Source organism: Pinus tabuliformis, chromosome 5_2 (genome assembly GCF_031772625.1).
Source record: "Pinus tabuliformis cultivar Carrire ecotype Pingquan chromosome 5_2, CPIR1, whole genome shotgun sequence".
Classification (NCBI taxonomy): Eukaryota; Viridiplantae; Streptophyta; class Pinopsida; order Pinales; family Pinaceae; genus Pinus; species Pinus tabuliformis.
Genome location: NC_142306.1, coordinates 383,816,881 through 383,844,697, shown reverse-complemented (window position 1 = coordinate 383,844,697; position 27,817 = coordinate 383,816,881). Strand labels below are relative to the sequence as shown.

Below are 27,817 nucleotides of genomic sequence, written 5' to 3'. Positions count from 1 at the left end.
ATGATAAGTGAAAGTGCACAAGGATTGGAACTCAGCAAGTCAAGGCAAGGTCTCTTATTAGTTTCTGCAATTGGTAGTAGAAAGCATAAAGTTGGTTTACAAGCTTTTCTTGAAGGTAATTGGAAAGATGAGAAAGGAAGACCATGCCCCCTTATGAAAAGAAATGTTGACAATATGTGGAAGTGGTTGATAAGATGCACAAACTATTTGAGAGCCCTAGAAATAAAAAATAAATTGCACATTGTGATCATCTATTGACAATAGATGGAAACCAAAATCCTTAGTGCATGGAAAATTTAGTGTCTTTAACCAGATTTCTCCAAGCGACTCTGTAGGAACAAAGTCATATGAGTCTGGATCAAAATGACTGACCCCTTCCTTCACACATCAAGGATGTGAAGGTTATGTTTCTCCATTTTTGGTTGAACTCCGAGCTCCTCACTTTGGAGGCAATGGAAGTGACATGAAAGAAGAGGGTATTTTTCCAATGTAAGAACATCAATCTACTCATCATAGGGTGAGAGGGGACCTGGACAAATTTGTGATAGTTCAAATCTTGAAGATGAGGAAGAGCCTTTCCAGCCTCACTACATTTTAGCTTCTCGCTGGGTAGATGAATATAACTCTCCTAGAGAAGCAAGGTCTGAGAATGAGGGCACAAAGAAATGGAAGAGACGTTCAACCAACATTGACAATGAGGGGAGGTACACTTCAGTTTACAATGACATTGAGAATGGCAATGGTCAGAGTATTTGTCCTGAACCAGGAGAATACGTGGGAGAAAGATCAGAGGATGCAAGAGGAAAATCAAAAGTTATGAGGATGATAGAGTTGAAAGTATTAGTGGTGTCTCATTTGGGTAGTGTTATATTCTTTCCATGACTACCCCATGCACAGGGGGGTGGTAGCCCTGTTTGTATGTTGTACGTTATGTCCGGCACTGCCAGGGGGTCACAAGGGGGGTGGTTGCCCCCTGATGTGAGGGGGCCATAGCCCCCTTCCATGGGGTCTGGGGCAGTGGCATGGGAATTTTTTTTAGGCACTATATTAGGTGGGTCGACATATCTATGTTTTTTTGCATGGATTTCTCACATGGTTTTGGGCATGTTGGTTTTCTATCCATGGTATTTTGTAGATTTAGTCAAGGGAACTATGGTTATGTTCTAATCCAAGGTTAATGGATTGGGGTTTATAGATGCTTTGACATGTATATATATGTATTCTAACATTGAAAGGAACATAATGAAAAGCAATCTCATAGTCTTGGTTTTGGGATCTAGGGGAAAATCTCTATGTATACCTATTTTATGTTTTATGCTCTTTCCATTTTTTTCTTTTTTTTTTTAGAATTTGCATGCAGGTAATTTATGTATGATGTTAAAGCCTACATTTCATATGAGATTTTTTTGGCTCCACGGGGACGCCCTTGTTGTTGAGGGGTTTTTTGCTTGAGCCTATGGTAGACCCTGTTCAGTGGGAGATTCATGGGATCGATTCTTGTGGTGAAAGAATATGGTGAGCAGTGGAAAGATAAAGATCAAGAAATTTAATGGTCAGAGTTTTGGTTTTTGGAAACTGAATATGGAGGATCTGCTGGTAGATAAAGATTAGTAGATCACAGTAGATCCATGTACTAAATAAAGAAATATGTTATTTTAAGACTCAAAAAAGTTTTATTGGAAGGAAAAGAGCACAATACGATTGTGTGTCTCAGATTCAGTATTTCTTAATGTATCAGGGGTTGTGGGACAATTTAGGGACATTGTTCCAATCTAAGTCTCTGGTTAATAAATTGTTCCTATGGAAAAAGCTCTATAACCTGAGGATGAAAGATGGAGACTCTATGAAAGAGCATCTGAAGGCATTTAATAATGTGATAATATAGTTATTATTTGTTGATATTAAAATTTTAGATGAAGATAAGTGCATCAGTTTGTTGTGTTCTCTACGAAATTTGTGGGATAGTCTAGTTGTTGCAATAGGTAGCAATGTAACTGCCTTGGAGTTTGGTGAAATAGTCTCATCCTTACTATCGGAGTAGATGAGATGGGAAAATATGGAGGGCCAGAATGGTGATACCTTTTCTATACGAGGAGGGTCCCAGCCTAGAAACAAAAGTAAGTCCTTGAGTGGGAGATCTAAATCTAGAGGGGACTTATAAATATCCAAGAAAACATATAAAGGTGTCTTAGAAATGTGGAAAGCAAGGGCACTTGAAAAGGGACCATAAATCTAAATCTCTTGAGAAAGGAAAGGGATATTATGATGCTCCTTCTCCAGATTCTTTTTGTACTCTAGAAATGACATGATGATCCAGGTGGATATTGGTGGCCACCTGCCAAGTCCACCTGGACCCCCACCATTGTTTCTCTCAGCATTTTCAGTTTCCTTAATTGTAGCACAACTTACTATTTTAGCAGTTTTTTGGGTCCTGAACTTTCGGAGCCGTTTTGAGGCCCTAAACGACGTTTTTTGGGAATTCTGGGAGTGCTCAGATAGATCTTTCTAACGAGCTATTGTACGTGTCAAACAAAGATCGTATACGAAAGTTACGACACCGGGAAGTTGGTGTACCAATTTACCCAAACGGGGCCCACAGTTTGGCGTTTCATCTTCTAGGGTTAGGTTTTGGAATGTTAAGGTTTTCCATTGTTTCTCAACAATAAATAGGCATTCGAGCCTCATTGTAACATAGTTCAGAGGCATGTAGCCACCACATCTCTTCTCAGAGATAAGCTACCATCGCCCTAGCTAGTTTATTTCCATTACTGTTTGTAAGCATATTTCAATATTTTACATTAATGAAATGAAGTATTATTTCTGCTGCATATCTGTGTTTATGGTTATCTCTGTAATTTGTTGCATTCCTGTTAAGTCCAGATCAGTGGTATCAGAGTTGTCTACTTTTTCTCTGTTTTTCTTTGCATGTCCCCAACAAGGTCAGGATATAAGGAGTTAGGGCTTGAACTGGTCGAACCTTTGCAAGACCAGCCTCGCAAATCCCGATCGCCTCCCATGGAAGATGACAAGAAAGATGAGGGGGCAGGAGATCCTATCAAAATCTTACTCGAAGAAGCCCTCGAGCGGCAATGAAATGCGATGATGGACAACTTTGCCCAAATCCTTCAATGACTACCCAGAAGCGACGCATCGGCTTCTAGCAGCTACTCTGGAAATGCCACGCCCTTTAAGGTACAAGTTAATTTTGAAATCCCCATATTCAAGGGTGAGATAGATGTAGATGCCGTAGATAAATGGTTAAATCTGTTAGAGGGTTATTTTTCTATTCATGAATTTTCGAGTCGGGAAAAGATTGTTTTCGCTCTTCTCAAAGTAGCCCCCCACGTCAAGGACTGGTGAGAAACCTACTGCGAGCAGAAGGATGAAAGTACTGTCTCACTATTTTCATTTGCACCCACCTGGAATTCATTCCGGGATGCCATCAATGAGCAGTACTACCCTGTTGGAAGCTATGAGGATGAATACATAAAGTGGATCACGCTACGGAAGGGAAGGGACCAAGACGTGCTGGAGTTCACCAATCTTTTCCATACCCTTCGCACAAAGTTGGTATCAAGGATTCAGAGCAACATTTGATACTCAAATACTACGGCTACCTGCACAAGTACATCCAGGAAGAAATACAATTCCTGAACATCTCCTCATTGGGCACAGCATACCGATATGCCGTCAAGGTCGAGCAGAAGTTTAAACAAAAGAAGCGAGACTTTGGATCTGCGAATCTAAAGCAGGGGAAAGGTGCCCCTAAACCACAGAACAAAGGACAAAGCTAAGGCAGGGCAACCCAAGACAACCCGCCGAAGCTGCAAGCAAAGAACAACACCGCAAAGCTGAAAAAGGACACAGGAAAATGGTGTGAGTTACATAAGAGCTCCACTCACAACACAAGCGAGTGTTGGGCCAAGAAGTCACTGGTGGCTGAGCTAAAGGTTTCAGAGTCAGATGCATGTTCCAACTCTGAGTCAGAACCTGACAAGGGAAATGACAAAGGGAAGCAGATTATTGATGCGGATCCCAATGCCACTGTTGCTATCGCCAAGATCCAGAAAAATGAACCCGAAGATCCAGAGGAGGAGGAGCGTCTCTTCCACTCCCAGATGTGGGTAAAGGATTCCATGATACAATTCATTGTTGATAGCGGGAGCCAAAAGAACCTCATTTCGGCAGAGGTCGTGAAGCGGTTGGGCTTACCGACCATAACACATCCACAACCGTACACCATCGGGTGGCTTCACCAAGGACGAGATCTTCGCGTGAGCCAGCAGTGTGACCTTCCATACAACATCAAGCCCTTCACGGATGAGGTATTGTGTGACATTCCTCCCCTTGAAGTTTGTGATGTATTATTAGGACATCCATACTTGTGGAAGCGACATGCTGTGTATGAATCAAGACCCCTTGCTGTTATCATTACATTGGGAAATAAGTTGTACAGGATACCAGAGGTAGCACCACCTACCGCCATCTCTTTGATTACTGCAAAACAATGCAGTAAGCTCATTTCCAAAACCGGGAAATTTGTTTTCCTGATGATACACCCTTAGGGAAAGAAGAAGACAGTGGCCGCGACCTCCAGACAGGGCCCATCCGCACGACAACTACAGATGGACAAGGTCATGGAGGAGTATGAGGACATACTCACCTCCCCCGCAGGGGTTCCTCTGCACTGACAGGTCAAGCACTCCATCGATCTGACCCCAGGTACGCCACTACCCAATGGACCAATTTATCGGCACTCCGTTCTAGAGAACGATGAAATCAAGAGGTAGATTCAGGAGCTCCTACAGAAAGGTCACATCCATTCGATTTCATCACCTTGTGGGAGCCCAATCGTGTTGGTACAGAAGAAGGATGGGACGTGGAGACTCTGTATTGACTATCGGGCGCTGAACAATATCACTGTCCGTAATAGGTACCCAATCCTGTGGATTGATGACCTCCTGGACCAGCTAAAGGGGGCGAAATATTTCAGCAAGATCGATCTGAAGTCAGGATATCACCAGGTACCAATCGAACCCTCTGATGTGTGGAAGACTGCCTTCAAATCCAAGGAGGGCCTTTTCGAATGGTTGGTTATGCCTTTCGGATTGACGAATGCTCCTGCAACCTTCATGAGGCTAATGGATGACATCTTGTGGCCATTCACCAACTCATTTGTAGTAGTATAATTGGATGACATTCTGATCTTTAGCCAGAGTTGGGAAGAGCACCTCCACCACATCCGACAGGTTCTCCAAACACTATGGCAACACAAGCTATGTGCCAATTTGGAGAAATGCACTTCTGGCATGACCCAGGTTCAGTATCTGGGATACATCATTGATGAACAGGGGGTGCATGTGGATCCAGCCAAGATCCAAGTCATTCAGGATTGGCCATCTCCAACTATTCTAACAGAGCTCCGTAGCTTTCTAGGTCTTGCCAACTTCTACCGCAGGTTCGTGTTGGGGTTTTCTCATATTACTTGGCCCTTGAGTCAAGTCACCATGGGAGGGGCGAAAGCAAAATTCTTTTGGTCTAAATCTCAACAAAAGGCATTCATAGAGTTGAAGGATCACCTCTGCACGGCAGTAGTGCTCGTGTTACCAGATTTACAACAACCATTTGAGTTCGAGACAGATGCCTCTGACTATGCTATTGGGGCAGTCCTTACTCAACATGGACATCCAGTGGCATATCACAGTGAAACACTTTCAGACACAGTCCAGAAGTACCCCACTTATGATAAAGAGATGTATTCCATTGTGCAGGCCTGTCGACAATGGAAGCATTACATTTTGGGGAAGAAAACAGTCATCCACATAGACCACAGACCCCTGCAGTCCATACAAACCCAAGGGAAATTGCAGAATGATCGCCATCATAAGTGGTCTACATACCTGCAACAGTTCCACTTGAATATCAAGTATAAGAAGGGCAGCACCAATAATGTTGCAGATTGCCTCAGCCGACCACCGATCATGGCGTTAACCACCGTGCTCAACTCTTGTGGGCACGAGACTTCTGATTGGCCACTTCTCTACAAAAGCAACCCAGAATTTGGCCACACATACCAGACACTCTTGGAGGGTCGGCATGTTCCAGATTTTCACCTCCAAGATGCCCTGTTATGCCACCTGGGTCACCTTTGTGTTCCTTCAAGCGAGCGTGCCAAGATGATTTGGGAAGCACACTACAGTCGGGCTGCTAGGCATTTCGGGGTCGAGAAAACAGTGGCAGTACTGCAAAATTATTTCTATTGGCCGAATCTTCGACAGGATGTTGGGAAGTACATCAGATCATGTACTGCCTGTGCCATTTCCAAACCAACCATCAAGAAGCACAACCTCTATACCCCCCTGCCTACCCCTAGTCGACCTTGGGAATCCATCTCCATGGATTACATGTCAGGCCTTCCTTCCACTAAGCATGGAAATGACTCTGTTTTTGTGGTCGTCGACAGGTTCTCGAAGATGGCCATTATGGTGGCCTGCAAGAAGAATATTGTAGCAGAAGCCACTGCTAAACTCTTCTTTGAATGAGTGTGGGTGCACTTTGGGATCGCATAGTCTATCATCTCAGATCGGGACAGTCGGTTCCTCAGCACATTTTGGTCCAGTCTCTGGTCAATGCTGAAAACCAAACTCACGAAGTCCACAGCCTTCCATCCTCAAACTGATGGCTAGACAGAGGTTATCAATAGGATGGTTGTGCACATTCTACAAATGTATAACTCAAAGCATCCACACACATGGGACAAGAGCCTCCCCTGTGTTCAACACAGCTACAACTGAGCTCTTCATTGCTCCACTAGCCATATCCCTTTTTAGGTGGGTTTGGGATTCCAGCCACCATGCCCCATTAATGTGGCCATGCCACTTGCAGCTACTCACATAAATTTGGCTCATGTCCAGTCCGAAATAGATAAGGCCACCAGCTTCATTGAGCACATCCAACATATTCGCCAGCAGGTCCATGACATTATGGAGAAATCAAATGCCAAGTACAAGCAGCGACATGATCAAGATCGGGTGCCACATAAGTTTCAGGTGGGCGACAAAGTCTAGTTGCATTTGCAAAAGGAACGTCTTATTGGAGCCTATCGAAAACTAAGACCACTCCAATATGTTCCTTACACCATTACTAAGGCTATGGGAGACAATGCATTTGAGCTTAGCATTCCCCCATTCCTTGGCTTTCACCCAGTGTTCAATGTGGATTGCCTTCGGCCATACGTTCCACCATTGCTAGACACATCCGACATTGCAGAACAACTCACACCCACATAATTAAATCCAGATTGCATGGAACAAGCTGCAACTGATTGGATCATGGACACATAGATCAAGAACACTCTCCAACAGAATATCAAACTGTATCGAGTTGTCAAAGCAAGCCAACTCCTTCACCAGGGCAAGTGGCTCACCAGGGAACAAGTTCAGCAAAAGTTTCCTCATCTCATGGAGGAACTAAACGCAATGGGGTCCATTACTTCCTAAGGGGGGTGGAATGATCTAGGTGGATATTGGTGGCCACCTGCCAAATCCACCTGGACCCCCACCATTGTTTCTCTCAGCATTTTCAGTTTCCTTAATTGTAGCACAACTTACTATTTTTAGTAGTTTTTCGGGTCCTCAACATCTGGAGCCATTTTGAGGCCCTAAACGATGTTTTTTGGGAATTTTGGGCAACATGGCTCGATGGACCCATGTTGCCTCCCAAAGTGGTAGTGCTCGGATAGATCTTTCTAACGAGCTATTGTACGCGTCAAACAAAGATCGTATGCCAAAGTTACGACCCCGGGAAGTTGGTGTACTAATTTACGCAAACAGGGCCCACAGTTTGGCGTTTCATCTTCTAGGGTTAGGTTTTGGAATGTTAAGGGTTTTCCATTATTTCTGAACAATAAATAGACCTTCGAGCCTCACTGTAACACAATTCAGAGGCATGTAGCCACCACATCTCTTCTCACAGATAAGCTACGATCGCCCTAGCTAGTTTATTTCCATTACTGTTTGTAAGCATATTTCAGTATTTTACATTAATGAAATGAAGTATTATTTCCACTGCATATCTGTGTTTATGGTTATCCCTGTAATTTGTTGTGTTCCTGTTTAAGTCCGGATCACATGATAAAATTCATTCAATGAAATAGATGGAATTATTTCCAACATCTTATATGGGTTTTATTTTCTACTCCAGAAACGATGATCAAATTCATTCAATGAAATAGTTGGGATTATTTTTCAACCTCCTTCCAAAGCTTCTAGGTTTTGAAAAAATTCAATAATGGTTGGAAATATTGAGTGAAATTGATTGACATAAAAGCCTTGGTGGTTGGGTTTACTTTGGGAATTATTTGCAGACATCTAAAGTCTATTGCATATCTTAGTGGAGGGAAGCTCTTTGTAGACATCTGAAGTTTATTGCAAAGCTTAGTGGAGGTCTTTTTTCCTATCTTGCTGGTGGATTTAAAAGAAAAGATCCTTATAAGAAAGGAAATATATAGCCACTTCAGGATGGTCATATTCTGGGTGACGATGATGATGATGATGATATTCAACCCCAGTTAACAAAAAGAAAAAGATAATGACATTCAAAGAGACAAAAGAAGAACAGGAACAAGTACCCCTTGTTCTAGCCAATGAACCAGATTGTATTGAGCAAATTATGTCCGAGTCTCCAACCAAGGAGGCAAACTGGAAAGGCCAAGAAGAATGTAAATTTGATGGGGTATTATTGAAGGATATAGTAGTGGATTGGAGGAGACAATGACATCTTCAATGAGGAAAGAAATATCTAGTGAAATGTCACTTTATTTAGGAATTCATGGAAAACCTGTATAGGTGAACATGTTAGGGTGCATAGAAGATGAATCATGGGAGTTTTGTGCAAAAGCATAAGCCTTTGATGTTGAATATTTTCCTCAAGCAACCCTTAACTATAATCTTAATTTGGACAAGACTTTAAAGAAACAACCTTGCATAAGAGTGAAAATGCATCTCCTTACTGTAGGATGGATATTTGAGTTCAAATCTCGCTAGGGATGTTATGATGTTCGTTAAATCTCCCCTAGAAGTCAAAATTATTATTCTCTTTTACAAGCATGCTTGGCATCGAAGCAGCAATAAAATGTTTAGGGAGTAATAGATGGAAATCATGATGATAATGTGGAGGGGATAACAAGTTAAAAGAAAATGCTTTTGGGGGTGTTTCTTCATTTCCTCCTCTATAGAAAACTCGTGCATGGGTTGTAAGAATCATGTCTTCAGATTTCGTATGTCCAAAGAGGTCAAGGAGAGTTTATAGTTCCACGGAAGTAGTAAGACATGAAAACAAAAATAATGAAATTGATGAGGATGCTTTCAAAACTGACACAAGACTAAAGCAACAAGTATTTAGGAGATAGAAGATGCATAATCATGTCAATAAGAGGATACATATTTCAGATCAAACGTTCTGTTATGAAACCAGCTCACAAAAAGATAGAAAAGATCGATCAACGCCTTAAAATTCAGCCTCTTCGAGGGGGAAACCTCCTTTACATTAGACAAATGAAAAATTCATGGAAGATTGAAATGACAAAACCTTCTTTCTATATAGAGGGATTCTATGGGGCACAATAATAACAATATGGGGACAATAGGGGCACAACAACAATAATAAGGGATACAACGACAATAGTAATGGGGGAATCACTAGCATTGTAGGGAGCTAAGATGACCCTCTCCTTCAAAAAAGTGTTGTCCTCAACGCTTGAGTAGTTCTGGATGCTTCTATATAAAATTCTCATCCTCGCATGCAGAATCTTCAGTAGATAAGTTCTTCCACTTGATGAGCTACTCCGAAATTGATCGATTTCATAGCTATCGAGTTCTTGTCTATGTGACTACTTCCGATTCCAATATAATTTTTCCTTCCTCGCCAAGTTATGGCAATATTGTTTCAACTAGGATCTTGTCGCCTACAACCTTCGTTAAACATGAAACATGGAAAACTAGGTGCACTCGAGAAGCTACAGGAAGCTACAATTTGTATGCCATATTACCAATCTCTTGCAACACCTTGCAAAAACCATAATACTTTGGTGATAATTTATTATCCTTCTTAGCTTGCTTGAGGGACATTTGCTTATATGGTTGTAGCTGTAGGAATACCCAATCACCTACATTAAAACTTCTTTCATTGTGATGTTGATCTGCCTGTTGTTTCATTCTATTCTGTGCAAGCATGAGGCTACCCTTTAAGAATTGGAGAACTTGTTGTTGATGCTTGATGTGATGTTCCAGTCCTCGAACCTTATAATTTTCTCTTAAATATGATGTGATGGATGGTCACTGATATCCATAAAGTGCCATAAATGGGGTGATTTTTGTTGCAGTATGGAAGGAAGTGTTACACCGCCATTCAGCCAGAGGAAACCATTTGACCCATTGTGTCTGTTTATCAAATACAAATAAATGAAGATATCCTTCAAAACATTTGTTTACTATCTCAGTTTACCCATCAGATTGAGGATGATAGGATGAGCTATGAGCTAACTGAGTGCCAAGACAAGAAAATAATTTTGTCTAAAAACTTCCAGTGAAAATGGGATCTCTGTCACTTACAATAATCATTGGGTTTCCATGTATCTTTTGAATTGTTTCCATAAATGTAATAGAAACTATACTGGCTTTAAATGGATGTGATAATGCACAAAAGTGTGCATACTTGGTAAGTTTGTCAACTATCACCATCATGACTCTTTCCTTCAGACTTTGGTAAACCTGTGATAAAATCCATTGAAACCTCCTCCCAATGTTGGCTTGGAATGGATAAATGTTGTAATAGACATGGGGTCTTAATTGCTTCAACTTTATTTTGTTGGCAAACCAAACATTCTGCCACAAACTTTTGAATATCTGATTTTAGGCCATCCCAAAAAAATTCCTTCTTAATGCTATGGAAAGTTTTTAAAAATCCTGAGTGCCCTCCTAACGGATAAGTGTGCAATTCCATAAGAATCTTTTGTTTTAATTGGGAATTCTTATAGAGTTATAAGTGATCTTTTTACCATAACGAATCATTTTTCCAGCTAAGTGTATCAGATGTACTGGAATCTTGTAGTAACTTTTGAATAAGTGCCCACACTTCTTTGTCATTTTGCCATTCCTCCCTTGCTTCGTTTATCCAATCTGGTTGGATAATAGAAATGGTGCACAACAATGCTTCCACATCCTCATCCTTTCTTGAGAGTGCATCTGCCACAACATTTTGCCTCCCTTTTTTGTAGATGATTTCAAAGTCATAACCCAACATCTTTGTGACCCAACTTTTTTGGTATTTAGAGGATAATCTTTGTTCTAAAAAGTATTTAAGGGTATCATGATCCATTTTTACCTTGAAGTTTCTACCCATTAGGTAGGGTCACCATTTCTTAAGTGCATGTAGTATTGCAAACATTTCCTTCTCATAAATAGCTTTGTGTAAATACTTTCCCTTCATTGGATGACTTTCGAAAGAAATGGGTCTTTCATCTTGCATTAAAACAACGCCAATTCCATTTCCTGAAGCATCGCATTCCACAATAAAGGCTTTTGTGTAGTCCGGTGTAGCTAAGACCGGTGCTTGGCACAGTGCCTCTTTAAGATGTTCGAAGGTCTTTGTTGCTTCTAGAGTCCATGAAAATGCATATTTCTTCAATAATGTTGTTAGAGGTGCTGCTATTCTCCCATAATTCTTAACAAAAATGTGATAATACCTTGTCAACCCAAGAAATCCTCGCAAATGCTTAATGGATGTGGGGATTTTCCATTGCTTAATGGATTTCATTTTGCTAGGGTCTACCATAACACCTTCATGAGATACAATATGACCCAGATATTCCACCTCTTGTACTCCAAAGAAACATTTGGAGCTTTCTGCATATAATTTATTCTCCTCCAATAGTTGTAGCACCCTGTCAACATGTTCAACATGATCCTTCCAAGACTTGTTATAGATTAGTATATCGTCAAAAAATACTAACACAAATTTTCTAAGGAAGGGGTTTGAAAATGGAATTCATCAAACCTTGAAATGTAGAAGGTGCATTGGTAAGGCCAAAAGGCATGACCAAAAATTCATAATGACCCTCATGACTTCTAAACGTTTTTTCCGAAATGTATTCAATCTTCATTCTAATTTGATGATATCCTGAATGAAGATCCAACTTGGTGAAGTCAATTGAGCCATGCAATTCATCCAATAATTCATCAATGACTGGAATGGGAAATTTATCTTTAATGGTGAGCTTGTTGAGCTCCCTATAATCCAGACGCATGCGCCATGATCCATCCTTCTTGTGAACCAATACTACTAGTACAGAGAAAGAACTTTGACTAGGATGAGTTATACCAGCCTCTAGCATTTTAGCAACCATACATTCAATTTCACTCTTTTGGGCATAGGGATATCTGTACGGCCTGATGTTTGGAGGAACACTTCCTTGAATCAAATGAATAGCATGATCATGATCATGAAGAGGTGGCAGACCTTTGGGTGTCTCAAATACTTTGGAATGATTGTCCAAGAATTTTTGGAGATTTGGAGAAATAGATGATTTCGATGTGGAAACATCTAGCGAACATAATTGTGCAATTACTCCTCATTGTTCATATTTTAAAAGCTTTGTCATATTGTTAAAGATTATTATCTTTCCCGGTTTCCCTGAAATACCCCTTAATTCAACTTCCTTTCCTTCCGTAGAAAATTTCATGAAAAGTTCTTAAAAATTAAAAGCTACTGTACCCAAGGATTGTAGCCATTGGACTCCTAGTACAACATGAGCACCTCCCATTGGAATGGAAAGAATTGGGCTATTCAATACATATTCTTTCATGGATAGCTTGATATTATGGCACTTTCCAGAGAAATTTATGGTTGCTCCGCTTGCAACCATCACTTGAAACTCTGGTGTTGAATATAGGAAGCAATTCAATTCTTTTGCTACCTTACAATGAATAAAATTGTGGGTACTTCCTGGACCAATCAACACTATTACCTATTTCTTCTTGATATGTCCTTCTAGTTTGATAGTTTGAGGAGCGGTAATTCCATCCAATTCATTACAAAATATGGTCGGATTCATTTCTTCTTTATATAGGGTTTGTTCCTGGAGTATATCCTCTTCTTTCGACATTTATTTTTCCTTTTCTTCCTCCTCTTCACAATCTATGTATAATAATTTCTTCTCAACACACTTATGACCTTTAGTGTATTTTCTATCAAAACTGTAACAAAGCCCTTTTGCTATTTTTTCTTCCAATTGTTGTAGTGTCATCCTTATAGGTTGTGGAAGGCTAGGGGCAACAACACTTCCATCTTTTTTGTTGTGAGTTGTAGGCCTCCTAGTTGCCATAATTTTTCTTTCCATTTTTCTTGCTAACCTAAATGCCTTCTTCAATGAATCAGGTTCCTAAATGCAAACATCATGTTGGCTATTATCCTTCAAAATCCCTATGAACACATCAATCCTATGCTCCTCTAGAATATATTTTACTGTTATGTTCGATTTTTGGAAGTTCTCAATGTGCTCCATCATCGAACCCTTTTGTTTGAGACTTATCAATTGGCTAAAAAAGGTGTTGCTTTTGTATCCTCATAATCTGCTATCATTTATTCCTTAAAAATTGCTCAAGTGTCAATTTGTTTATGAGAGCAAATCCATTGATACCATACAAACTGATTTGGTTCCAAATATAAAGTTGCAATATGTAGCTTTTGTGTGTTTTTCACATTATGGAGATCGAAAAATTACTCCATCTGTAGTATCCACGTTGCAGGATCCTTTCCATCAATCTTCCTCATAATGATTTTTGGAATATGGTGGGTCTTTAATCCAACATTAGAGTCTATGAAATCATGATTAACATTTCTTTTGTTCTCATCATGAGTTTCCTTTACTACCCTTTCACCATTAGTGACCATTTCTTGTAGCAACTTATTCAAATTTATCTTCAATTTTCCATCTTATTGTCCATGCCATCCATCTTAGCTTCCATGCCATCCATCTTAGCTTTCACGCCATTCATCTTAACTTGCATGCCATTCATATTAGCTTCCACGCCATTCATCTTGGCTTCATTTACCTTTAGTGAAAGTGAAATTTGTTGTACTTGGTCTTGTAATTTTGATATATCATGTTGCATTTCTTCCTCTTCTTCAAGAGTCATGCTAGAGCTTTCGGGTTGCTTACTAGGTGTTTCCATTTCCTTTCTTTGGGGAATTAATTAATGCTAATAATTCTTCACTATTCCCTTTGAATTCCTTCAAACTAATTTTTCAAACCAAGCTTATGCAAAAATTTAAAAAAATCTACACACATTTTTTCACTCTATAGGAGCTCGATATTGCATCTAATGTATCTCTGTAATTTCGTTACTTCCATTGTGAGTTGTAGTATCCCTCTGCATCCTCTTTCCAATGCCACTAGTCTGATCAAATTTAGATTCTCGAAGGAACAATTATGCACAATCTCCCAAGATGACCTGATTATATACCTTTTCAGAAGAGCGAAATTGTATGAAGTGCCATGTGTCACTGTTTTGACCTTAGTATCTGAAAAATATACAGGAAACTACAGTCCGTCCTCTTTTTGTAAATTCTTACGAAATTTTAATCTGATACTGAAAAAAATTATGACGATTTTCCCCAGGTCACCTATTTGGAATGTAATTCAGGAGGCTGCAAAAAGGCCAACTTCCTTAGATCATATCTCCACAAATATAGTGCAAAAAGCTCTATAATTGGGACCCAATGTTTGGAACGATTTCAACCCAAATGGGTTTTTTTTTAGCGTCTGAAATGTTGCATAAAAAAAGTTATAGCGCAAATACCACGATAACGTGTTTGGAGCAGCGAAACCCTAGAATCCAAAGCTCTGATACCAAATGTTATGAAACCAGCTCACAAAAAGATAGAAAAGATAGATCTACACCTTAGAATTAAGCCTCTTCGAGGGGGAACCTCCTTTACATTACACAAGTCAACAATTCTTGGATGACTCAAATGATAAAACCTCCTTTCCATATAGAGGGATTCTATGGGGCACAATAATAACAATATGGGGACAATAGGGGCACAACAATAATAATAAGGTATACAACGACAATAGTAATGGGGGAATCACTAGTATTATATGGACCTAACATGTTTCCTCTTATAGAAAAAAGTACTCGGGTAAAGCAATGTACCTTTTAATCAAAGAGTTTTTTTCCAGAAAAATATGATGAGAAGTCTAAGCACACAAAGATCGAAACTCAAAAAGTCAAGACGACGTCAACTAACAGTTTATGCAATTAGTAGTAGAAATCATAAAGTTGTTTTATAAGATTTTCTTGAAGGTTAGAAACGTAAGAAAGAAAGAGCATGCCCCATTGTGAAAATAAATGTTGAAAATTCATGGAAGTGGCTAATAAGATGCAAAAATTGTCTAAGAGCCCTAGAAAAGAAAAATCAACAACATAATGTGATCATGTTGACAATGAATGGAAACCAAAATCCTTGGTGTATGGAAAATCCATTGTATTTAACTAGATTTCTCCAAGTGACTTTGGAGGTAGGAACTCACATGGGTTTGGATCAAAAGGACCTACCCGTTTCCTCACACATCAAGGGTGTGAAGATTCTATTTATCCACTCTTACACGAACTCCCAACTCCTCACTCTAAAGGCAATTGAAGTCGTGGCAAAGAAGAGGATATTTTTCCAACATAAGACCTTCAATATACGTCATCAAAGGATGAGATGAAACCTAGACATCTGCTTGACATTTTGAAGCTTGAAGATGAGGAAGAGCCTTTATAACCTTTCTACATTTTAGCTTCTTGCTAGTCAGATGAATATAGTTATCCCAAAGATGCAAGGTCTGAGAATGAGGGAAAAAAGAAATGGGAGAGACATTCAACCAACATGGATAGTGAGTAGGGGAGGTACTCTTCAGAGTGCATTGGCATTAATCATGGAAGTGGTCAGAGTATTTCTCCTGAACTAGGAGAACACATGGGAAAGAGATCAAAGGGTGCAAGAGGAAAATCAAAAAGTTTCGAGGATGATGCAGGTTAAGGTATTGGTGGTGTCTCGAGGAAAGATGATGTAAGAAGAGATGCACAATCTGACTTGGAATTGAGTTAATGAGAGCTTATGGAACTAGATGATGGCAGCAATAGTGAAGATGATAATATTGTACAACAACCAAGTCCTCAATTCAACTTGAGATTCCACTCGCACAACGAATGATTGATATGATACAATATTGTATAAATGTCAATGAATTGGAGAGGCCTACCAAGACAGATGAAGGCACATATGGAGTTGTCTACGAATCTAAGAATAAGAAATCTAGGGAGATAGTCACTCTGAAAAAGGTAAAAATCGAAAAAGAGAGAGTTGGATTTCCGATGACTTATCTAAGGGAGATCAATGTCTTTCTATCATTCCATCACTCATCGATTGTTGATGTAAAGGAGGTAGTGGAAGGAAGCAACTTGGAAAACATTTTTATGGTGATGGAATACATGGAGCATGATGTAAAAGGACCCATGGAAACTGTTATCACCCCAAGAAACTCACCTAGGTTGTAAATCAGTGATGCTCAGGAACATTAAAAATTCAACAGTTTTGTTGGATAAAATGATGGATAAATGGAAGATGTGCAGCACCTTTAAGCCAGATAACCACTCCTACTATGATTTACCCCAGACATGGGTGAAGACCCCCAGACTACAAGGCTTTCAACCACCAACTACTCACAGCTTAAAGTTAAGGTGATAATGGAGAAGACTGATTGCACCAGCAGATGCACAGAGCTCTGCGATGGCCAGCTGCAATCAGTTAGAGGATCAGCATGACTATTATTCAATAGGCAGTGAGGATGACAGCTCTCTGCTATTTGAACAATAGCAACCTGCAAACAAGTTTCAATAAACTACTAAATTTTAACATAGAGGTGGGATGACAGCCCCTCCGATGCCAAAAATTCACAGCGCATCAAATAAATGCAAGCAGGCGCAGTCTAGAACAAGAAGAAGAAGTGGAAAGTGAGCAGGTGATAGCAAAAGAAGCTTGTATTAATAGAAATCAAGACCAGAAGCTGCAGGTCTCATAGTATTTACAGTCTCCAGAAGTTAAAAGGCTACAATAAGCTCTCATTCATCAAACACTCATCCATCCATTACATCTCTGTTCTGGGTATATATACTGTTACAATACAAAATATCTCTGCTGAACAATGCGTGGAGGAGCCTATAAATGCCCACCAACCATATTTACATTCAAGAATGGGCCTCTGGTACAAATCTGGCAGTGCTTTGAATAGGTTTGTCCCTCTCTAGTGCTCTGCGATCCTTTTAGGGCAGGTGAGACGAAGTATGGGCAAATCCCATAACCACTGAATGCTTTGACTGGATCTATGGCGTCCTATTTCCTCCTCGGCCATACTGCTGATTAAATGCTACTGTTGAATTATTGAACGGCTCTAATATGAATGCCTGGCTTGGCGACACTGAAACACTGCTACACTGTTCATTCCCGCCCACAATGCTTCATCTGGACTTGAAAGTCCCAACCACGGGTCAATCATGACTGATAAATGTTGATCTGTTTTGGGCACATCTTCTTTCCTGCTAGGCCATACTGTCGATTGAAGACAGCTGCCTACTGCGCTGTACTGCTGCATGCTTGCATTAATCATTTCCATGCCATTTATAAATACTGCCCATCTTACTATTTTTTAAATGTCAAAGGCCCTCACACATATATCTTTTCTATCGGGTCCGCCCCTTGTATTTTTATATTTCATTAAACACAGAAAATGTGCCCAAAATCATTAAAAGTGGCTTAAGCGCGGATTTGAAATTTATAAAAAGGACCTCAGTACACCCATCGGATCCGGCCCATCGCATCGGCAGATAACTGAAGGTAAAGACCTTGTCCACTTTGGCATCCCGACAGCGAAATGCCGATGCGATAGCAGCGAACATTGCGGATCCGAAAACACTATAGAAGACAATGCTGTATGGTCGCCGGGTCCGGCCCATCGGCGGTCACTCATATATGCACAGGCCATGCTCCATTGAAATGCCGATAGCGATATGCCGATGCGATATCGACGATCGCTCATCGGTGATACCACATCACTGCCGCTGCCGCCCCCCCGATGCGATAAGACCCGCCGACCTACCTCCTCCGATTGCGACCCGCCGATGCGATCTGGACCGATGATCGGCCGGATCAAACGGCTGTCGCTCATTTGAACTGCTAGGCCTGCGATTTTAAATTTTTGCTTGTCTCGGAGTGTTTCAGGCCTCCCGATAGATCATTTTGGCCCAACAATGAGGATTTTGACAGCATCCATGGTTCCTTCGGGATGATTATGAAGGTATTTGCAGCCTTCGAGAGTGTTTAAATTCATTTTTTATGCCTTTTGCATAGCAGCGCTAACACTGGCTCCTTCTGGGGATGAGATCCTCCCTCTGAGGTCTCAAGAACCTGCAGATCAATGCCTTTCCAGCAGCAAACAAATTAGCCAAAATTCCTAGTGTTCCATTGGGCATGGAGTCTATTACAACTACACTAAAAACTGATAAAAGCAGAATATTTACATCTTTTAAGGCCAAAAGACCTTAAATCACATAGTTCTTTAGAAATCGCCCATTAACTGGGCCATCAAAGACTCTGTCTTCTCCCATACTTTTCAGTATGAAGGTATTGTTCCCTTGAATCTGTGAAATGATGAAAGGACCTGTCCAGAGAGCATCAAACTTCCCATGATTGCCTTTCTTTTCTTTAAAAGCATCCCATTTCATGACCAAATCCCCAACCTGAAAGTTGTTACTTTTTGTGTTCTTGTCAAAGGCTTCCTTGACCTTTTGTTGATGTGATGTAGCCTTTTCAATCAGCTGCTCTCTGATCTGATATAATTTTGTTAAATCAGTGATTCTATTGGCCATGTTATCTTCCTCATTATGCGCTGTTTGGAGCAACTTTTCCACAGGGAGGGTAAGTTGAATGGGAAAAACGGCATCAGTACCATATACCAGCTTGAAGGGAGAGCAACCTGTGGATCTTTTGATAGTCACTCTGTCTGCCCAAAGTGCATATTTGAGCTTGGCATCCCAATTCTTCTTATTTTCCTCTAACAGCTTCTTTATAATCCTGATCAGACTTTTATTAGAGGATTCTGCTAGACCATTCCCTTGGGGGTAATAGGGGGTGGAATGAACAAGTTTAATGCCCATTGAATCACACATTTCCACCAATTCATTTGCCTTGAAGGTTGCTGCATTATCTGTTATAAGCTTATGTGGGCAACCAAATCTGCTGAAAATGTTTTCTGATAAAAATTTCATTACCACATTATGATCAGCCTTCCTTGTTGGGATTGCTTCAATCCATTTTGTAAAATAATCAGTGGCGACTAATATCCACCTGTGCCGGCCACTGGAATGTGGGTTGATTTCACCAATGAAATCCAAGCCCCACTGCTGAAAAGGTCCTTTCGCAATGATTGGCTTTAGGGGCAGGGATTTCAGCTGCTGCTTACCTTCAAATCTCTGGCACCTGTCACAAGATTTAACAAAAGCAAATACATCAGAAAATAGAGAGGGCCAATAGTACCCGGCTCTGAGAATCTTTTGGGCTGTTGTCCTCCAATAATGATGTCCTCCACACATGCTGTCATGGAACTGCTGCATAACTTCTATTGACTGTTGTTTATCCAGGCATCTTAAAAGCACTCCAGATGGATCCCTCCAATAAAGCAAGCTACCATTGATGCAATATTTCGTTGCCTTGAGCTTTAACGTTCTTGCTTGACTTTGAGAAAATTCTGAAGGAACTTCTAGCTTTAGCAGGAAATTAATTATTGCAGCATACCAGCTACATGAGGCTAGGTTCTTGGCCACTGACTGTCCTTTCTGCGTTTCGGCTGTTTCATGTTCTTCTATTTGGCCAATTTCTGCTATATTGAACAAGAAATCAATGTCCAAAGACCTGCAATTTTCTTCAGCCAACAGCTTAGCAAGCCCCTGACCTCTTACCAGCTTGGTGGGTTTCAGCTCTATGTTGAATTCTATTATTTTTGCAATCCACTTCGCTCTTCTTCCATTGGCATCAGGCTGCGTTAAAACATCCTTTATTGCAGCAGAAGGGACATATGCAACTATTTTGGAATGCAATATGTATACTCTGAAAGCCTTTAAAGATTTGATAAGCGCATAAGCCTGCTTTTCAATAATATCATACCTTAGTTCAGCATCCCTCAGATTTTTGCTGAAAAAGGCAACTGGATGCTCTTGCCCTGCTTCATCTTGCAGGAATAGGACAGCTGCAATGGTATCCTTGGAGGCAAATGAAAATAGATGAAACTCCTTGCTATAATCAGGGCTTATTAAAGTGGGAGCTTCTACAATAGCCATCTTAATGGACTCAAAAGATCTTCTGGCCGCATCAGTCCACTTCACCTCTGCTCCCTTTTTCAACATAGAGGTTATGTGCTTGACCAGCTCTGCAAAATTTGGGATGAACCTCCGTACAAAGTTAATTTTGCCAAGAAAAGACTGTATATCTTTCTTTGATCGTGGAAGAGTCAAGGCCTGAATTGCTTTTACCCTTTCTGGGTCAATCTGAACACCTGCAGCAGACACTACATGCCCCAACAGTTTGCCTTCTTCTAAAGCGAAATGGGACTTTTTGGAATTGAGTGAAATTCCAAACTTCCTGCACTTCAAAAACACCTTTCTTAAATGCTGTAAATGATCATGGTGGCTGCCAGAATAAACAGTTATGTCATCAAGATAAATCAACACGAATTTATCCTTTTCACCCACAAAAGCAATATCCATAGCGCGTTGAAAGGTGGCTCCGGCATTCATTAGTCCAAACGGCATTTTTGCATACATGAACGTGCCCCAAGGAGTGGTAAATGCTGTCTTTTCTTGATCATCTGGATGCACAGCGATTTGATTGAAGCCTGAAAACCCATCTATGAAAGACATCACTTTGGCACCTGAGACCTGCTGCAACAAATGCTCCATTTTGGGCAAGGGATAATTATCTTTTTTGGAGCACTTATTTAGATTCCTGAAATCAACACACAGTCTGATTTCTCCATTCTTCTTCCTCACAACAACCAGATTGGCCACCCATTTAGAATATCTGAGAGGCACTATAATTTTGGCCGCCAACAACTTCTTAATTTCTTTCTCGACCAGAGGAAGGAGCATAGGGTTCATTGGCCTCAGCTTCTGTTTGAAAGGAATAGTGCCTTTTTCAAGCGGAATTTTATGCTGTATTATACTCCTGTCATAGGTTTTCAGATCACTGTACTCCCAAGCGAACACATCAGCAAATTGCCTCATTAATTTGCAATATTCAGCATTCTGATCAGCAGATAGCTTAGTGGACAAATTTATGAATTTGGGCTGACCTGGACCTCCTATATCATGCTTGCAGACTTGAGACTGATCTTCTTTTTGGGCAGCTCTGTAAGGCACATCATTGTGGTCAAACAATTTCTCCAGAGGAATTAGACCCTTAGGAATATGGTTACTAGGAAGCTGGACTATGCTATTCTTGCCAATTTTATTTCTAAGCTGGGACTTGGGATCTTCTAACAAAGCATCATCGTTTTGGTCAATTTGCATTTCAGAGAACTCATCAATGACTTGAAGGAACCTACTTAACTCATTATCATCATCAAAAACCTTCCAATGGTGGACATTATCAGGCACAGAGGGTCTATACTTCATTTGTACCTCATAAACTAGTTTGGGAGGCGATGGAGGGATGAACAAACTAGCAGAGACAGCAAGGGAATCAACAAGCTGATTTTGGGCTCTAGGAATATATGAAATGCAGAAAAAATCAAAGAACTCTTTGACTCTCCATACCTCATCTCTATAAGCTTTCAGCCTTGGGTGCTTTGCTTGGAACGTTCTGTTTACTTGCTGAATTATCAGATCAGCATCTCCAAAAACCTTCAGATTTTTTATTCCTCTATCTTTGGCTTCATAAAGGCCCAGCAGCAGTGCTTCATATTCTGCTACGTTGTTTGTCACCTGAAAAACCAGCTTTAGAGATAACTGAACTGTTTCTTGCTGTGGAGACACTAGCACCACCCCTGCTCCTGCAGTCTCCTTGGTACATGCTCCATCAAAAAACATTTCCCAAATCTGACCACCCATGTCATGTTCAGCCTGAGCTGCCGGTTTCCGGATATGCAATGCAGCCTTCTGAGATTCTTCTATTTGGAGGATGCAAGCCCCAAAATCAGTGTCCACTGCATATATGGGATGGTTTGTAGGATTCTTCTCATCACTAATAACATATGCCAGCTGTGCTTCTCTATATAACCTCCTGCTTTCTCCTCCAAACACTGGGACAGTTGCATAAGACAGATCATTCTGTAATGTCCCTCCTAGTCTCTTAATCCACCCTCTAGACAACAGCATACCAAACTTAGGAGGAACATCAGCCACCACTATATCCATCATCATACTTTTCATGGGCAGCTGGGTTAAGGTAATAGCCAGATCCTTAATTAATCCAAGGCATTTTACCTTCCTTGAATCAAACGAGAACAAATCATGATAAGGTTTAGTGATATCAAGGCCTAACCCTTCCATGACGGTTTTTGGCATTAGATTGTGGCTGGCCCCTGTGTCTAGCAGGCAATTGTGGAGGATTTTATCATGGATAGTTAATGAAACATAAAAAGATGGAGAAGTATCATCTGCAGGTTCAATCATAGGGCTAAGCACAATAGCAGGTTTGTCGTCTTGCAAATTGACAGAGTCAATGGAGGGTTGGTTAGGCTCTAGCTCAAGGGCTTTAAAGATGGTCTTCCTAAATAATTCACTCTTCACCAACTCAGCAATAGGCACAGCTATTTTCAATTTCTGAATTTCTGACTCAAAACTAAAAGAAGAGGATACTTTATCAGCAGTTTTTACCTCTTGAACTGGAGCTCTGAGGGTGACAGGATCAGCTGCTGGTCTTCTTTGCCTGCTATTTTGTGGCACTGTTCGAGCAGCTGCTTCTTGCGCAGTATTTTCTTTGACATTCTTTGCATTGGATCTTAGATTATATCTTTGCTGCTGTTCATTAGATTGCAGAACAGCACCACTGTCCCACCTCTGGCTGTTTTGCCCTTGCAGCAATGACTCTTCATACTCGGCCAATGTTAAAAATGCAGCATTCCCTTTATCCTCCAAGCAGTGAATTTCATCCTCGTCTTCTTCAGATCGTTCACCCTCCATGACTGCATTCTGAAAGGGAGCTTTTACTTTATGATCTTCTCTTGCTTCTTCACCCCTTTGCATAATCTGCATCTGTTCATTTGCTTTTCTGAAGGGGTTTGGATTTCTTGGGACAAATGTGTTTTGCTGCCTTGTTTTGCCTGAGGTCTGATCAACCTTTAACTTAGAAATTTCAGCAGCCAATGACTCTATCATTTTGGTCATTTTGTCTAACTTAGGCTCGGAAGTTGATGCAGTGGAAGAAGAAGCCTCAGCTCTAGGCCTTCTTCTGTCACCTTGACTCTTTAACTTTTCTGCTGCCATAATATTTGATTCCACCTCCAAGGCTGCCTCTTGCATATCACCCAGCGTAACACATCGTCTTTCTCTCAACAATAAGCAAAAGTCAGAATCAAAAGCATTGGCATATGTGAGTTTGGCAGCAGTAGAGGTAGGCTTTACCTCAGCTGGTATTTTACTATACATTCTATTAAATCTTTTATTGAAGTCAGGCAAAGACTCACCCTTTTCTCTTTTCAAGTTTCCAAACTCTGTATGATAATACAACAAGTCCTTCTTATCTCCCCATTGCTTCAAAAATGCTTCATCTAATGCTTCTATATCTGTTATAGATCTCTGGGGTAGTTCTCTAAACCATTTCCCAGCCTCTTCATCAAGACTTTGGACAAAAATTCTCATCCATACATCGTTCTCACTTATGTCTAAATTATCAGCATAACTATAAAAAGCTTCAAGATGTTCTTCTGCTGTAACTCCTTCTGTTCCAGTAAATTTGGGCATATATTTTTGATATTCTCCTGTGGGCATGGCATTTAAAGGTGTAGGCAATATCAAAGGTCCATATCTAGCAGCAACAATCCTTTCAATCCTAGTAGGTGCTTGCTGTCCTGCCATGTTTGGAATATGCGGAAGAATACTAACAGATGGAGCAGTAGGAGATAATGTAATGGATAAGAATGATATTGGGATGTTTTGGACAGTATGGGAAACTTTCTTCGGACTCAGCTTCAAAGGGGAATTAAATGGAGAAGGAGCTTTATGAGTCTCTGTAGGTATTTCTTCCTTAACAGTACTAGGCTCTAAATCTTCAAACTGTGTATCTTCAACTAAAAACTCCTCATACAGAGACAAATTAGATCTCTTGGGCTTACCTGATCCTGATGCTCCTTTCTGCGATGTTTTCTTCGAGTTAACTATCTTTTCAGGGTCAGGCACTGGAACAACTGAAGACTTCTGCGGATTTCTTCTAGTATGCCTCACAAACTGCGCCAGAACTTCAATGTGGAGTCGCCAAAGTATGGCCTTCTTCCAGTGGAGTCGCCAGACAGATGATTACAACCAAAATCTGTGTTCAAACCTTGTTTGTCATCAAAGTTTGAAGCTGTGTCATCTCCCAGGGAAGTTGAGCTTCGATTCTCCTCTCCCCGGCAACGGCGCCAATTAATGTTATCACCCCAAGAAACTCACCTAGGTTGTAAATCAGTGATGCTCAGGAACATTAAAAATTCAACAGTTTTGTTGGATAAAATGATGGATAAATGGAAGATGTGCAGCACCTTTAAGCCAGATAACCACTCCTACTATGATTTACCCCAGACATGGGTGAAGACCCCCAGACTACAAGGCTTTCAACCACCAACTACTCACAGCTTAAAGTTAAGGTGATAATGGAGAAGACTGATTGCACCAGCAGATGCACAGAGCTCTGCGATGGCCAGCTGCAATCAGTTAGAGGATCAGCACGACTATTATTCAATAGGCAGTGAGGATGACAGCTCTCTGCTATTTGAACAATAGCAACCTGCAAACAAGTTTCAATAAACTACTAAATTTTAACATAGAGGTGGGATGACAGCCCCTCCGATGCCAAAAATTCACAGCACATCAAATAAATGCAAGCAGGCGCAGTCTAGAACAAGAAGAAGAAGTGGAAAGTGAGCAAGTGATAGCAAAAGAAGCTTGTATTAATAGAAATCAAGACCAGAAGCTGCAGGTCTCATAGTATTTACAGTCTCCAGAAGTTAAAAGGCTACAATAAGCTCTCATTCATCAAACACTCATCCATCCATTACATCTCTGTTCTGGGTATATATACTGTTACAATACAAAATATCTCTGCTGAACAATGCGTGGAGGAGCCTATAAATGCCCACCAACCATATTTACATTCAAGAATGGGCCTCTGGTACAAATCTGGCAGTGCTTTGAATAGGTTTGTCCCTCTCTGGTGCTCTGCGATCCTTTTAGGGCAGGTGAGACGAAGTATGGGCAAATCCCATAACCACTGAATGCTTTGACTGGATCTGTGGTGTCCTATTTCCTCCTCGGCCATACTGCTGATTAAATGCTGTTGTTGAATTATTGAACGGCTCTAATATGAATGCCTGGCTTGGCGACACTGAAACACTGCTACACTGTTCATTCCCGCCCACAATGCTTCATCTGGACTTGAAAGTCCCAACCACGGGTCAATCATGACTGATAAATGTTGATCTGTTTTGGGCACATCTTCTTTCCTGCTAGGCCATACTGTCGATTGAAGACAGCTGCCTACTGCGCTGTACTGCTGCATGCTTGCATTAATCATTTCCGCGCCATTTATAAATACTGCCCATCTTACTATTTTTTAAATGTCAAAGGCCCTCACACATATATCTTTTCTATCGGGTCCGCCCCTTGTATTTTTATATTTCATTAAACACAGAAAATGTGCCCAAAATCATTAAAAGTGGCTTAAGCGCGGATTTGAAATTTATAAAAAGGACCTCAGTACACCCATCGGATCCGGCCCATCGCATCGGCAGATAACTGAAGGTAAAGACCTTGTCCACTTTGGCATCCCGACAGCGAAATGCCGATGCGATATCAGCGAACATTGCGGATCCGAAAACACTATAGAAGACAACGCTGTATGGTCGCCGGGTCCGGCCCATCGGCGGTCACTCATATATGCACAGGCCATGCTCCATTGAAATGCCGATAGCGATATGCCGATGCGATATCGGCGATCGCTCATCGGTGATACCACATCACTGCCGCTGCCGCCTCCGATTGCAACCCGCCGATGCGATCTGGACCGATGATCGGCCGGATCAAACGGCTGTCGCTCATTTGAACTGCTAGGCCTGCGATTTTAAATTTTTGCTTGTCTCGGAGTGTTTCAGGCCTCCCGATAGATCATTTTGGCCCAACAATGAGGATTTTGACAGCATCGATGGTTCCTTCGGGATGATTATGAAGGTATTTGCAGCCTTCGAGAGTGTTTAAATTCATTTTTTATGCCTTTTGCATAGCAGCGCTAACAGAAACCATGAAAAAGTATTTCAGGTAGAGTAAAGTTAAATGTTTGATGTTGCAGCTCTTTGAGGGTGTTAAATACCTTCATGATAATTGGGTTTTGCATAGGTGCAAGTTCCTTATGTTTTCGGTTACATTCTCTATTGTTTTTAAATGATGCGCATTATGCATGGCATGTGTGCCTTGATATCTTTTTTTGGGTGTTTTCATCTATTTATTGAAGATAACATATAAGTGATCTTTTGTCCATGCCATTTGTGCACTTGATGTATTTTTTTTATGTTCTTTCTTCTTCTATTTATCGAAGATAAAATAGAAGCATACTTATAGATTTTTTATAGAAATCGATGTTGAATGCATCTATCTACTTTGTTTATTTTTTCTAGGGACTTGAAGACCTCAAAGCTTTTTCTAATCGATTGTGGTGAACTGAAGATATGTGACTTTGTTTTGGCTAGCCAGTATGGCAGTCCTTTGAAACCTTACACACCAATGGTTGTCACCTTATGGTAGCTTAATAATTGTTCTAATATATAGTTGTGTGGCTTGCATGTTGATTGCTTGCAATACAAAAGCTTGTTGAACATTTAATTTTTCATTTAAAGACCATACCAAATAAAATTTTAAACATTTTTAATTTACTAATGTTGATTCTTTGTCACTAATTTCTTGCAGATATGAAAAATAGTAAGCTATTCAAGAATTAATTACCTTAGTGTTCATTAAGTGTTTGATTATTTTTGTACTCCATAAATGAGATGATAAAAATCAGTTGATGAAATATATGGAACTATTTCCAATATATTCCATGGGTTTTATTTTCTACCACAGAAATGACAATCAAATTCATTTAGTGATAGTTGGGATTATTTTTCAACCACCTTCCAGAGCTTCTTGGTTTTGCAGAAATTTAATAGTGCTTGGAAATATTGAGAGAAATTTATTGACCTAAAACCCTTGGTGGTTGGGTTTCCCCGGGGAATTTCTTTGTAGACATATGAAGTCTTTTTCATAGTTTAGTGGAGGGAATTTCTTTCTAGAGATATAAATTCTATTGTAGAGTTTAGTGTAGGCCTTATTTCCTATCTTGCAAGAGGATTTAGAATAAAATATCCTTATAATAAAGGAAATTTATGGCCACTTCAGGATAGTCATATTTTAGATGATGATGATGGTATTAAACATGAAGTAACACATAAAAAAATAAAATAGCATTCAAAGAGACAAAAAAAGAACAAGCA

General features: G+C 40.4%; 1 pseudogene; it reads left to right on the top strand.

Moving 5' to 3' along the window:
- Nucleotides 1-27,089, top strand: LOC149159078 (uncharacterized; annotated as a pseudogene).
- Nucleotides 27,090-27,817: the final 728 nt, after the last annotated feature.